Source organism: Pan paniscus, chromosome 5, assembly GCF_029289425.2.
Source record: "Pan paniscus chromosome 5, NHGRI_mPanPan1-v2.0_pri, whole genome shotgun sequence".
Taxonomy (NCBI): Eukaryota; Metazoa; Chordata; class Mammalia; order Primates; family Hominidae; genus Pan; species Pan paniscus.
In genome coordinates this window covers 160,606,134-160,619,729 of record NC_073254.2, presented here as the reverse complement: position 1 = coordinate 160,619,729, position 13,596 = coordinate 160,606,134, and the positions used below count along the sequence as shown (strand labels likewise).

Sequence of the window (13,596 nt, the reverse complement as noted above, 5' to 3'; positions counted from 1 at the left end):
GCTTTATTTTTTTTCTTGTCACCAGCTAACACACTCTATGCTTTATTTGTTCATCTGCAATGCATTTTGTCTGAGTCTCTTAATAGAATGCAACAGCCACAAAGTCAGACTTTTAAATTTCTTGTTTTATTTTTATTATATCTTAACACCTAATACCTACAATGGTGATGGCACTTAAACAGCTTTGAATAAATGAATTAATTTGCAAATGGATAAATGCCTGACTGAATAAATAAATAAAGAAAGACAGCAGAGAGTTTCTAACTTAATATTAACTTCTTTGGCTAATAAGTATCTAATTGGTAACTCAACTATGCTTAACTCCACATAGGGTGACATAAGAATAAGAGTAATGGAAAGATAAGAGTGATAAAAAGAAATACTAAATGATTCTTTATGGGGGTACTTTAACCTAACCCTTTCCTTACATATGCAAGGTGATATAGATATCAGTTTTATAATAAAATAAAGAAATAACTAGAGATGTAAGTTGCAATGAAAGTATAATCAAATATAATAAAATATAGTAAATGTAAAAATCTTTTTCATTGTTTTCAATAAAATGCATTGACCTTTTTAAAAAAATAAATGTATATATTGAAATACTCATTGGAGGTCTAATAATAGAAATATAAATAACCAAATAAACGGAAAAGGACCAATTGGAAAGAACTTTCCAATTGCGTGTGTGTGTGTGTGTTTGTGTGTGTGTTATTGTCCCAGTTTTAACTTATATTTGTTTGGACGGTATACATTCCATTTCTATCCCTTTAGTAGTTATCCTAGAAATAGCATCAAACATCATTAGCTTATAAAAATATGATGTTAACCCATATTTTAGCCTCATCTGCAACAGTCCGAGGAACTTACATAAATGTGAATAAAACTTATTTTACTGCCCTTCCAACTTATATCATATTGGTGCCATATACTTTAATTCCATCTATTTTAAGACTTTAGAAAATATTATTTATTAATATTATTGTATACATTCTAAGTTGATTTGGATTTACTCTTATTTTGAGTACCCATTTTTGTTTTTTCTTAAAATGTTAGTAAAATAAGTAGTAAGCCTAAAAAATGAATAAATAAGGTATTTTTCCTTCTGCATAACGATGTTTTTAGGTTTGGGTTTTTTTTGGACTAAAAAATAATCTTCATTTAGCCATCTTCCTTAGTATGTCTTGATGGGTATAGAATTCTGCATGAAAGATAATTTTTTTCATCATATTGATACTATGCTTTGTCTTCTAGTTTCCATTGTGGATATAGAAAAGTCAACCAGCCTTTGTAAAAATATTTATTTGTTTCTCTCGAGATGCTTTCAAGATATTTCTCTCTACTTTTTTTTTTTTGTAGTTTGACTGTGATACTTCTAGTTGTATTTTTTCTAATACGACTTCTAGTTGTATTTTTTCTAATACGACTTCTAGTTGTATTTTTTCTAATACGACTTCTAGTTGTATTTTTTCTAATACGACTTCTAGTTGTATTTTTTCTAATACGACTTCTAGTTGTATTTTTTCTAGTACGACTTCTAGTTGTATTTTTTCTAGTACGACTTCTAGTTGTATTTTTTCTAATACGACTTCTAGTTGTATTTTTTCTAATACGACTTCTAGTTGTATTCCTTCTTAGAAATCTTAGGCATTTTTAGTGTATCAATTGATATCTTTTAAAAATCTGTAACATCCACAGACTTAATTCTTGAAATGCTGCTAATATTTTACTGCTCCATTTTCTCTCTTTCTTCATTTAAATCAACTATGTATGTTTAATTGATTTAATTGACTTAATTAATTTAGATGATTTGATTAATTTAACTTATATGGCAGGTTGATTGTATATGACTCTTCCCTCCATCAAGGAGAGATCAGCAACTTGTCGTCATTGAAATTAGAATTTCTCACTGAGTGTTCTGTTTCTCTTAACTGTACTTCTGTACTTTTCATCCTCTGCTAGCTTCAGAGGCCAAAGGATAATTCTCACTGACCTATTATTTAGCTCCTTATTTCTCTCCTTAGCTATTTCTAATCTTGGGTGACATTGATCCATTGAGTTTATAACTGCTGCTATTTTACTTTTCAATACTAAAATTTCTATTTGGTTCCTTTTGAAATCTGCACTCTGTGTTCCTTAAAATTTTTTTTCAAGATTTTCTTTTATTTTGTCAACTATGGGAATGACAATTGTTTTGTATGCCCTGTTTGATACATTCAAGATGTAATTTTTTGAAACAATTTGTTTACATTGTTATATTTTCCACATCTTAACCACATGGTGTCTTGTTTCCATAAAAGCCTGGTTACTTTTGCTTGTTAGATGTTCATTTATTTTATTTTAAAATATATAGTAGAAGTAAAATAAGGTTAAAAAATTCACTACTCCTTCAAGGAAGACAATTTTTTTGTTTCTTTTAGGGGATAGGAAATACTACCTGTCTCACTTTGATCCATATTGAAGGCTTCAGATTTCCTTCATTCTCCAAGTGATGCAAAACCAAGGTGAGCAGTAAATTCATAGTTGATTTACTTCAGGTATTTCTTTACTTTAAAGGTTTATCCCTTTGGGGCTGCAGTTTAAGGCCTGAGCTTAATTTCTTGTATAATTAAAATTATTGTATTTCATAAGTTTATGTTGTAAATGTTATATTATAAACTTATTTCCTTTATAAATCAATTTCATAACTTTCATAAAGCTTGAGCTTTCCATTCACTGAGGCCAATAGAATTGTATTTCAACTTCACAGTTTTTTCTTACTGATTGGCAAATGCCTTTCAAGTACAAAAAATTTTGGGTGATCTCCTCTTTTCTAATATTTTGGCCTGGAGATTCCTCAATCTCTTCAAGGCTCTTAAGCTGATTTTTAAAATAATTTCACCCAGCTCTTTGAGTTGTCCTCAGTAGGAGGGTTGGCCTCAATCACCTGGCCCATCACTACCAGAAACAGAATCTGTTTTACAGAAAGACCACTTGATCTCAGTATATTCACATCAATGCACTCTGAAATGTTATAGATAAATTGGCAGATAGATGTAGATGTACATATACATATGCACACAGATCGAAGGTATACATAAACAGAATACCCATATGAATAAAACCTTGTATATCTACTCATATTTTTAATATTTACATGGTTTAAGAAATGTAGAAGTGATTCAGCTCAAACCGTAAACCAATAAGCAAGAAACCAAATGTATATCTAGCAGGTAATTGTATTGATTTATAGCTGCCAAGTATAATATTCTTCTTCATTTGATTTCTTTTACATTTTACCTAAAATGAGTGGTAGATTTCTCTGCAAACTAAAGAAGTTAAATATTTTGAATTTCATGTACTTACTGCAAATATTTATTAAGTATCTTTGTAACACCTTCCTTGACCTCAGGCTACTTAAGTGCTTTCTGTTTGTGTTCCACAGACCTTTATTTATACTTTTATTTTGACATCTTTCATATTATTTTAATTAGTTATTTGGATATATGTCTCCTCTTAAAAGAAACATTTTAGACAAATTAAATTTGACAGAGTTTATTTGAGCAAAGAATAATTTGTGAATGGGGCACAATAATTGTGAATGGGGCACACCAGGAGAGGTTCAGAGAGCACAACCAGCAAGCATGGGTACTCAGCAGTGGCCACACGAGGTCAGCCTTGGTGAACTGAAGTCCATGTTGCTGAGTCCATGCACAACTTCCATCCCTGCCACCATGGCCACTTTGTTCATGGCCCCATTGGGTGATGACAGGGTGGCTGGGGAAATAGGCTGAGTGGTGTCCACAGAACAGGTTATCCTATACACTTAATTAGTAAAATTTTCCTCTGCCGAGGTCCCCATTGGTGAGAAATTACATGGGATACAAATATCTGAGTGGTTTGGGACCACTCAGAGAGGTCCATTTATATACCTTTTCCCCAAATTTCTTTGTCACCAATTTTCTAATCGTGCTTCTTCCAAGTCTTTGGCCATCCAGCCAAACCACTGGCTACGGCCCATGAAACAGTATATAATCACACATCTGACCATTTCTCCTTACATGCAAAGTACACAACCAGGTGCACTGCTCAAAGTTCTGCCCACTGGGAAGATTTCCCTTCACTGCTGTCCTTCAGGGATGTCCTAGAAAGGGGCTGTAGCGCCGCAGCTCTCCACTTTCAGGTGGTACCTGCATATCTTGCAGAACCATCTGTGAATCAGGCCCTATTTTTCCCTTCCTCTGTCATCTAATCATAGGGAATTCCCCATAAGGCCATCGGTGCAGGCTGAGAGAGAGAAGGCAGGGTGGCAGGAGTGGAGACCATGGGCATTTGAGCCACTTCCTCATGTAACTTATTTGTGCCTTCAGGACCTGCTCAAGCCTGGTCGCATATATATACCACTTCCATTTGATGATGGGATGCTGCTGTGCAAGACCCACTTTATAACTAGATGGGTCAGAAAGGACCCAGTTCATAATATGCAGTTCAGGTCACATGGTTACCTGATGACCCATAGTCAAACTTTCAGTTTTCACCAAAGTCCAGTAACAGGCCAAGAGCTGTCTCTCAAAAGGAGAGTAGTTATCTGCAGAAGATGGCAGGTCCTTGCTCCAAAATCCTAGAGGCCTCTACTGTGATTCACCTATGGGGGCCTACCAAAGGCACCAAACAGCAACCCTATCTGCCACTGACACCTCAAGCATCATTGGATCTGCTGGGTCATATGGCCTAAGTGACAGAGAAGCTTGCATGGCAGCCTGGACCTGTTGTAGAGCCTTCTCCTGTTCTGGATCCCACTCGACACTGGCAGCTTTTCAAGTAACTTGATAAATAGGCTGGATTAACACACCCAAATGAGGAATGTGTTGTCTCCAAAATCCAAATAGGCCCACTAGATGTTGTGCCTCTTTCTTGGTTGTAGCAGGGGCCAAATGCAGCAACTTATCCTTCATCTTAGAAGGAATATCTTAACAGGCCCCATACCACAGACCCCTAGAAATTTTACTGAGGTCGAAGGTCCCTGAATTTTAGTCAGATTTATTTCCCATCCTCTGGTAAGCAAATGTCTCACCAATAAGTTCAGTGTGTTTGCTACTTCTTGCTCACTGGATCCAATCAGCATAATGTCATCAATGTAATGGACCAGTGTGATATCTCGTGGAAGCGAAAAGCAATCAATGTCTCTCGGAATAAGATTATGACACAAAGCTGGAGAGTTGATATATCCCTGAGGTAGGACAGTAAAGGTATATTGCTGGCCTTGGCAGTAGAAGGCAAATGGCTTCTGCTGGGCCTTATGGACAGGAATGGAGAAAAAGGCATTTGCCAAGTCAATGGCTGCATACCAGGTACCAGGAGATGTATTAATTTGCTCAAGCAAGGAAACCACGTCTGGTACAGCAGCTGCAATTGGAGTCACCACTTGGTTGAGCTTATGATAATCCACTGCCATTATCCAAGATCCATCTGTCTTCTGCATAGGTCAAATAGGAGAGTTGAATGGGGATGTGGTGGGAAGACCACCCCTGCATCTTTCAAGTCCTTGATGGTGGCACTAATCTCTGCAATCCCCCCGGGGACACAATATTGGTTTTGATTTACTATTTTTCTAGGTAGAGGCAGCTCTTATGGCTTCCGTTTGGCCTTTCCCACCCTAATAGCCCTCACCCTACCGGTCAGGGTGCTAATGCGGGTTTTCTGCCAGCTGCTAAGTATGTTTACGCCAATTATGCATTCTGGCACTGGGGAAATGACCACAGGATGAGTCCAAGGACCCACTGACCCACTGTAACTTGGACCTGAGCTAAAACTCCATTAATTACCTGACTTCCATAAGCCCTTACTTTAACTGTAGGACCACAATAACGTTTTGGGTACCCTGGAATCAACATCAGCTCAGAGCCATTGTCCAGTGGTCCCCAAAATGTATTATCATTTCCCTTTTTCCAATGCACAGATTCCCTGGTAAAAGGCCAGAGGTCTCATAGGCAAAGGATGGGAAAAAGTTTTACTGCATAAATTACTGGTTATGTAGTGGGGTCCTTCCTCAAGAGGACCCTGCCTCCTTTCATTTAAGGGGTTCTGGGTCTGTAAATTGGCTCAAGTCTAGAAATTGATTGAGGGGCTGTGATTCTCTGTTTTCATAGTACAAATTAGCCTTTTTTCCATTTGACCTAGAAGTTTTTCTGCTTGCATAAATTAAGTAGGAATGCAGTAGGCTTCCTATCAATTTTACTTCTAGGAACACCATGATTAATTAGCCAATGCTAGAGCTCTACATGAGTCAGACTATTATGATTGCTGCTTTGTATCTGCTGTCCATTACAATAGCTATGCCCACCTTGCCTTTGATGGCTGAGTTCCACCACTTGGCCCCTGCTGCCTCAGGATCCAATTATTCTCATCATATTTAAATTTTGTAGTTGAGTGACTGTGGTTCCCACTGTTAGATCTGACATACAGAGGAGAGCAATTACAGGGCTCTTCAAAGATGCCCTCACAAATCTATTTTACAAGGCATTGGTCAAGGGTATATTTTCTGGACCCTCCCAGCTGGGATGAGTAGGTCTAAAGTGACTAATCCACTTCACCATCCCAATCTCCCTAAGCCTTCTCATCCCTTCCTCTACATTAAACCAGGGAGATCAGGCATTTCCAGCTCACTCACAATGGGCCATCTTTTAATCCGTATTTTAGCTAACCAAGCAAATAAACTATTAGAACCTTTTTTTTAACTCCCAAGCTGCAACATTAAATACAGAGTCCCTACTTAGTGGGCCCAAATCAATATATTCAGCCTAATCCAACTCTGTGTTCCTTCCACCATTATCTCAACCTTTAATATTCATTCCCATGCCTGTACTCCAGATTTCTGTTTATATATGTTACCGAATTAAAGCAGTTCTTTTTGAGTGTAGTGCGCCTCCTCATGGGTCACACTCTCTACCTGACCTCTAGGGGCCCAGCGGGACTTTAGTCTAGTTATAGGTCTAGAAGCAAACAAGGATGTCAGGGGTGCCACTACTGGTGATGGGGAAGCTGTTCCATCTGGAAAAAAGCTTCATCCATGTCCCTGGCTTCATCAGAGTCCTCTCACACTTCCCCATTCCAAGTTACAGGGTCCCATTCTTTTCCAATCAATGCCCTCAGTTTAACAGTAGACACCTGACGAGGCTGTGCATGCACTTTCATTGGAGGTCAGCCACTCACATGATAAGACCTTGTGTCTGTTTTTCCACAATTTCAGCTCTTTCACTCTAGGAGATAAGACTCTCACTCAGGGCAATCTTAGCAGATTTGAGACTCAGTATCTGCTTCTGAAGCCAGGAGACAAGATCCCTGAGTTGGTTGTTTTCTTTCATCACTTTGTTCACTGAACTTAGGAGCAATTAACCAGCTTCATTATGTTCCTTGGTTCTCCACATATGGTCAATGGTATTATGTATAGAGTCACTAAACTCCTTGCCTCTCATGAGTGGTGAATCAGGAGTGTCAATTGCATTTATTTCGCATAACTCTCTAAACAGTTCATGCCAAGGAATATCAGTGTTCTCCATACTATTAGAAGTAGAGTCCTTCGCATTTTTGGGTCTAATCATATTAAGCACCCAACTCCAGAAACCCCAAAACCAATGAAAGAACTCCATCCTTAATATTCTATTCCTCTCAAGCCACTCCTGGTACCAAAATCTGTATTAGCCAGGGTTCCCTAGAGAGCCAGAACTTATATGATATATATATATATATATATATGTGTGTGTGTGTATATATATATATATATATGTGTATATATATATATATGTGTGTGTGTATGTATGTGTGTATATATATATAATTAAGTATTAACTTACATGATCACAAGGTCCCACAATAGACTGTCTGCAAGTTTGAGGAGCAAGGAGAGCTAGTCCAAATCTCAAAACTGAAGAATTGGAGTCTGATGGAGTCTGATGTTTGAGGGCAGGAAGCATCCAGCATGGGAGAAAGGTGTAGTCTTGGAGGCTAGGCCAGTCTTGCCTTTTCGCATTTTTCTGCCTGGCAACACCCTCACAGATACATCCAGCATCAATACTTTGCATCCTTCAATCCAATCAAGTTGACACTCAGTATTAACCATCACAACATGATTGTGTTTTAAAATGTGAGGACATGAAATTTGGAGGAGCCATGGGCGGAATGAAATGGTTTGGCCCTGTGTCCCCACCCAAATCTCATCTCAAATTGTAATCCCCATGCATCAAGGGAGGGACCATGTGGGAGGGGATAGGATCATGGGGACTGTTTTTCCTATGCTGTTCTTGTGATAGTGAGTTCTCATGAGATCTGATGGTTTTATAAGGGGCACTTTTCTCTTCACCTCCTCTCTTTCCTGGCCCCTTGTGAAGAAGATACTTGCTTCTTCTTCACCTTACACCATGATTGTAAGTTTTCCGAGGCCTCCCAGGCCATGCTAGAACTCTAAGTCAATTAAACCTCCTTTGTTTATAAATTACCCAGTCTCAGGTAGTATCTTTATAGCAGTATGAAACAGACTAATACAACATACTAAGTTCAATTGCAGTTTGCTACCTATGGAGACAGCTTTGGACCAAATTTAATGTAATTTAACACTCTGCATCTAGAATATAAGACTCCATGTGTTGGAATTTCTTTTCATTCATGAGTTTCTTTTCATAGCTACCTCAGTGACTTATAGATAGGAGGTACTTAGTAAATGTTTATGAAATGAAAGCTAGGTGTGATAATAAACATGGAGATAACAGACAGGAATAAAGCATCGTTTCTTGGTAAAAGGACTTCTTAATGTAGCAGAATGATGTGGTTGGATTTGTCCCCACCAAAATGTCACCTGGAATTGTAGCTCCCATAATTTCCATGTGTTGCAGGAGGGACCCAGTGGAAGATAATAGAATCATGGGGGTGGGTCTTTCCTGTGCTGTTCTCATGATAGTGATTAAGTCTCATAAGATCTGATGGTTTTATAAAGGGGAGTCCCCCTGCACATGCTCTCTTGCCTGCCACCATGTAAGACATGCCTTACTCCTCCTTTACCTTCTGCCATGATTGTGAGGCCTCCCCAGCCATGCTGGACTATGAATCAATTAAACTTCTTTCCTTTAAAAATTGCCCAGTCTTTGGTATGTCTTTATTAGCAACATGAGAACAGACTAATAAAGTAAATTGTTACTGGTAGAGTGGGATGCTGCTGTAAAGATACCTGAAAATGTGGAAGCAACTTTGGAATTGTGTAACAGGAAGAGGTTGGAACAATTTGGAGGGCTCAGAAGAAGACAGGAAAATGTGGGAAAATTTGAAACTTCCTACAGACTTGGAGGGCTCAGAAGACAGAAGATGTAGGAAAGTTTGTAACTTCATAGAGACTTGTTGAATGGTTTCAACCAGAATGCTGATGGTGATATGGACAGTAAAATCTAGTCTAAGTGTGTCTCAGATGGAGATGAAGAACTTGTTGGGTACTGGAGCAAAGTTCACTCTTGCTATGCAGAGACTGGCCACATTTTGCTTCTGCTTTAGAGGTCTGTGGAACTTTGAACTTGAGAGAGATGATTTAGGGTATCTGGTGAAATTTCTTAGCAGCAAGGCTTTCAAGAGGAAGCAGAGCATAAAACTTGGGGAAATTTGCAGCATAACAATGCAATTGAATAGAAAAATCCATTTTCTAGGCAGAAATTCAAGCCAGCTACAGAAATTTGCATAAGTAACAAGAAGCCCATTGTTAGTCACCAAGACAATGTGGAAAATGTCTCCATGGCATGTCAGAAACCATGCCGCAGACTCTCCCATCACAGACCTAGAAGCCTAGGGGGAAAAATAATTGGTTCCTGGGCTGGGCCCAGGGCCCCCTTGTTGCATGCAGGCTAGGGACTTGGTGTCCTGCATCCCAGCCACTCTAGCCATGCCCAAAAGGGGCCGAGGTACAGCTGGGGCAGTATTTTTGGAAGGTGCAAGCCCCAAGCCTTGGCAGCTTCCATGTGATGTTGAGCCTGCTGGTGCACAGAAGTCAAGAATTGAGGTTTGGGAACCTCCACCTAGATTTCAGAGGATGTATGGAAACGCCTGGATGTCCAGGCAGAAGTTTGCTGCAGGGGTGGTGCCCTCATGGAGAACCTCTGCTAGGGCAGTGTGGAAGGGAAATGTGGGGTGGGAGCCCCCACATAGAGTCCCCACTGGGACACTGCCTAATTGAGCTGTGAAAAGAGGGCCACTGTCCTCCAGACTCCAGAATGGTAGATCCACTGACAGCTTGCACCATGCATCTGGAAAAGCCATTGACAATGACAGCCATGAAAGCAGCTGGGAGGGGGCTGTACCCTGCAAAGCCACAGGTGTGGAGCTTCCCAAGGCCATGGGAACCCACGTCTTGCATCAGTGGGACCTGGATGTGAGACATGGAGTCAAAGGAGATCATTTTGGAACTTTAAGGTTTAATGGCTGCCTTATTGGATTTTGGACTTGCATAGAGCCTGTAGCCCCTTTGTTTTGGCCAATTTCTTTCATTTGGAACACGTGTATTTACCCAATGCCTGAACCCCCATTGAACCCAGGAAGTACGATGTGACTTTGCTTCTCCTTCACCTTCTGCCATGATTGTGAGGCCTCCCCATCCATGCTGAACTGAGACAATTAAACCTCTTTCCTTTATAAATTACTTAGTCTTGGGTATATCATTATTAGCAGCATGAGAACAGACTAATACACAGAGTAAATAAACATGAACAAAAGATTGTTCAACATACATTTCAAAGCCTCTTTTGCAGCTAAAGCCATGTGACCTAGGTTTTGCAAGTCAGGTAACTCACATGTGATTGATTTTCAAGTGAAGTTCTGTGCAGGGCCCCAGTTTACCACTGGGAGGCAATAGAAGCTATGCTGGACATTTCTCCAAAGAGTTGTTTTTGCAGGATGATTGTGAGATTTTCCAGGAATTGGAAAATTAGTTCCCCTTAAGCTAGCCTGTGTGAGTATCTTGGAATATTGCTAATACATGCTTATCTTGGGGAGCATTGGGGAGCTTGTTCTTTTCTAGCCCTTCCATGAGAGCTATCTAGTTTTTTAAGCAATTTTTAAAAATCAAAGTATAACATATTTAAAGGAAAGCACAAATCGTAAGTAAACTACTTGATGTATTTATCAGAAAGTGAACACACCCATGTGCCAATTACACAAATAAAAAAATAGAAAATTATGTGAATCCCAAAGCTCTTTTATGGACCTTCCCATTTACAAATTATCATCCTCCTCAACGCCAACCACATCCTAATTTCAACCACCACTTGTTTTGCCAGTTTTTGAACTTTATACATAGAGAATGACACAGCAGGTACTATTTTGTGTCTGACCTCTCTAGAATTCAGTTTCTGAGTCATTATAGGATACTCCTCATTATAAGCACAGGACACTGCACCTAATAGTTCTTACCACTAAGTAAGAGACTCAAACTAGTACATATTCTTCCAAGTTTCAGTGAAATTCAGAGAATATGATAGGTGTCCAGCTTGTTCCAGCAGTAATGTGAGTGACTCTATCATGTACCTTTGAAAACCCAGCAGATCCAATGCAGCAGAAGTGCCTGAGGTTGTGCTGAATGTTGTATGGAGCCTGTTTATGCCCCAGTAAGTGAATTGCAGCAATGTCTGTTGGGTTTTGGCAGAAAGCAGCATTATACTTGTAAGTAGGCTTATATGAACAAAGTAGCCATGGTAGACTGATAAGAGGTTGTATTTAGTTTCACATTATAAACTTTTCACTTTGATATCCCAGAATACAGTCACTGCTTGGCCAGTGCAAAACCAACTCTGACCTTCTAACACAAAACCTACTCCAGGAGACACCCTCCTCCTTCACATGATGGGTTGATTACATCGGAACCCTCTATGAGCAGCAATTTGTCTTCATTGAAATAAGCACTTATTCTGGATCATAATCTTTCTTCCTGTCCATGGAGTTATTGACAGAAACAGAAAGAGTGGTTTCCTTGAATATCTCCTTCACTATAATGATATTCTGTTATGGGATTTCTTACTAATAAGCTAATTTAATCACAAAAGAATAAGGCAATGTAGTTAGTAATGCTCATGGGATTCTCTAGTCTCACTATTTACTCCAAATCCCCAATGTAGCCAGCCTTATAGAATGTAAAATGGATTGTTGGTCAGTCATATATATCTTCAGAGATAAGAGATTACACTAATAATTTAGTGGAGTGGTGTTGTTAATGATGTGGTATGCGCTTTGAACCAGGAACCAATGTGTGCTGCCATTTTTTTCCCACAAATTGAATATGTGGTTCTCAAAACAAAGAAGTAGAAGAGGAAGGAGCATTTCTCACTATGACACCTAAAAGATTGATATTAAAAATCTTGAATACCATATAAGGTAGTTTGAAGTGTGCCCTGCAGGCAAAGGCAAATAATGATCAAAAGTTAAGATTGAGAGTGACCTGGATTTTTGGGGAAGAGGGGAAAGTTTTGCATGGAGAAGAGTTAGAAAGTGAATGCAATGGTCAGACACAAGCTGCTAATGCCTTGGACTCACACCTGGCATTGGAAGGGGTGAAGAGAGGACAACATCATATAGATTAAATCATCCAGATTTATGACTGATTGAAAATATATTGAAAGAGAAAAAATATTAAGGATAATATTATATTTTTTGATATTGTGTAGGTTCAAGATTTAAGAGCAGCAGGCTTGATGGTAACATTTTTGGGTTTTGTTTCTTCTAGATATGTAGTTCAGGTGTTCGGGAAAAAATTAGAATGCAGTAAAAAGAGCAAACTGCAGTTATGTGCAACATGGTTGCATCTTAGAAACGACTCTGTGGAATGAAAAAATAAGACACACAAGACCACATGTAATATGACATCATAATTACAAACAAAAAATCAAACTGATATTTTATTTAGAATTATCTAAATAGGTTAAAGAAATATTTTCAAGTGTCATGGTAATGATGCATGCAAATGCAAAATCTAGGGTAGTGGTTATTTCCCAATAGGAAAGTAGGAAGGTGGGATTGGAGAAAAGCATGGTAATATTTTATCTTAGGAAGGAGCATGAATTCATGGATATTTGTTTTATTATTATGACTAATAATAATCTATGTCTATCACATAAATATCATATGTTTAAATATTACATAATAATAAAGTATTTTATCAGATTCAAAGGACTGTAGGATGGAGACAAAACTTGGAGTTTTTCAACATTTAGATGACAGTTGTAAATATGCGTGTATAAAAATTTCCTCTAGTGAGAACATGGAGACAAAGAAGATGAGTACAATATCCCAGAAATACCCACCTGTAATGGGTGAAGAGAGGAATCCATTAGTAAGAAGTCAGGGAGAAAGCTGGAAAACAGGAAGTAAATTGTGTCTTGAAGCAAAGGGAATAGAAATATAAGGGATCATCGACAATGCAAAATGATGTAGAGACATCAAAGTTTGGAAATAAGACATTAGATTTATCAATTAATAAGTATGCTATTTGGCATATTGTCTGCATTACAGTTTGAGGAATGAGGTAATTAATGGGAACAACTCATGTAGGTATTGATAAAGAAGCTCATATTAATAATTGATTTACTATGGCTA

General features: G+C 38.5%; 1 long non-coding RNA gene across 4 annotated transcripts in view; it reads left to right on the top strand.

The window, feature by feature from the left end:
- Positions 1-13,596, top strand: part of LOC134730626 (uncharacterized) — a 64,426-nt gene that overhangs the window by 12,175 nt on the left and 38,655 nt on the right. For all 4 annotated transcript variants that reach the window (XR_010112524.1, XR_010112521.1, XR_010112522.1 and 1 more), the window contains exon 2: positions 2,421-2,504. This is a non-coding gene — a long non-coding RNA (uncharacterized LOC134730626). The remainder of the gene's footprint in view (positions 1-2,420; positions 2,505-13,596) is intronic.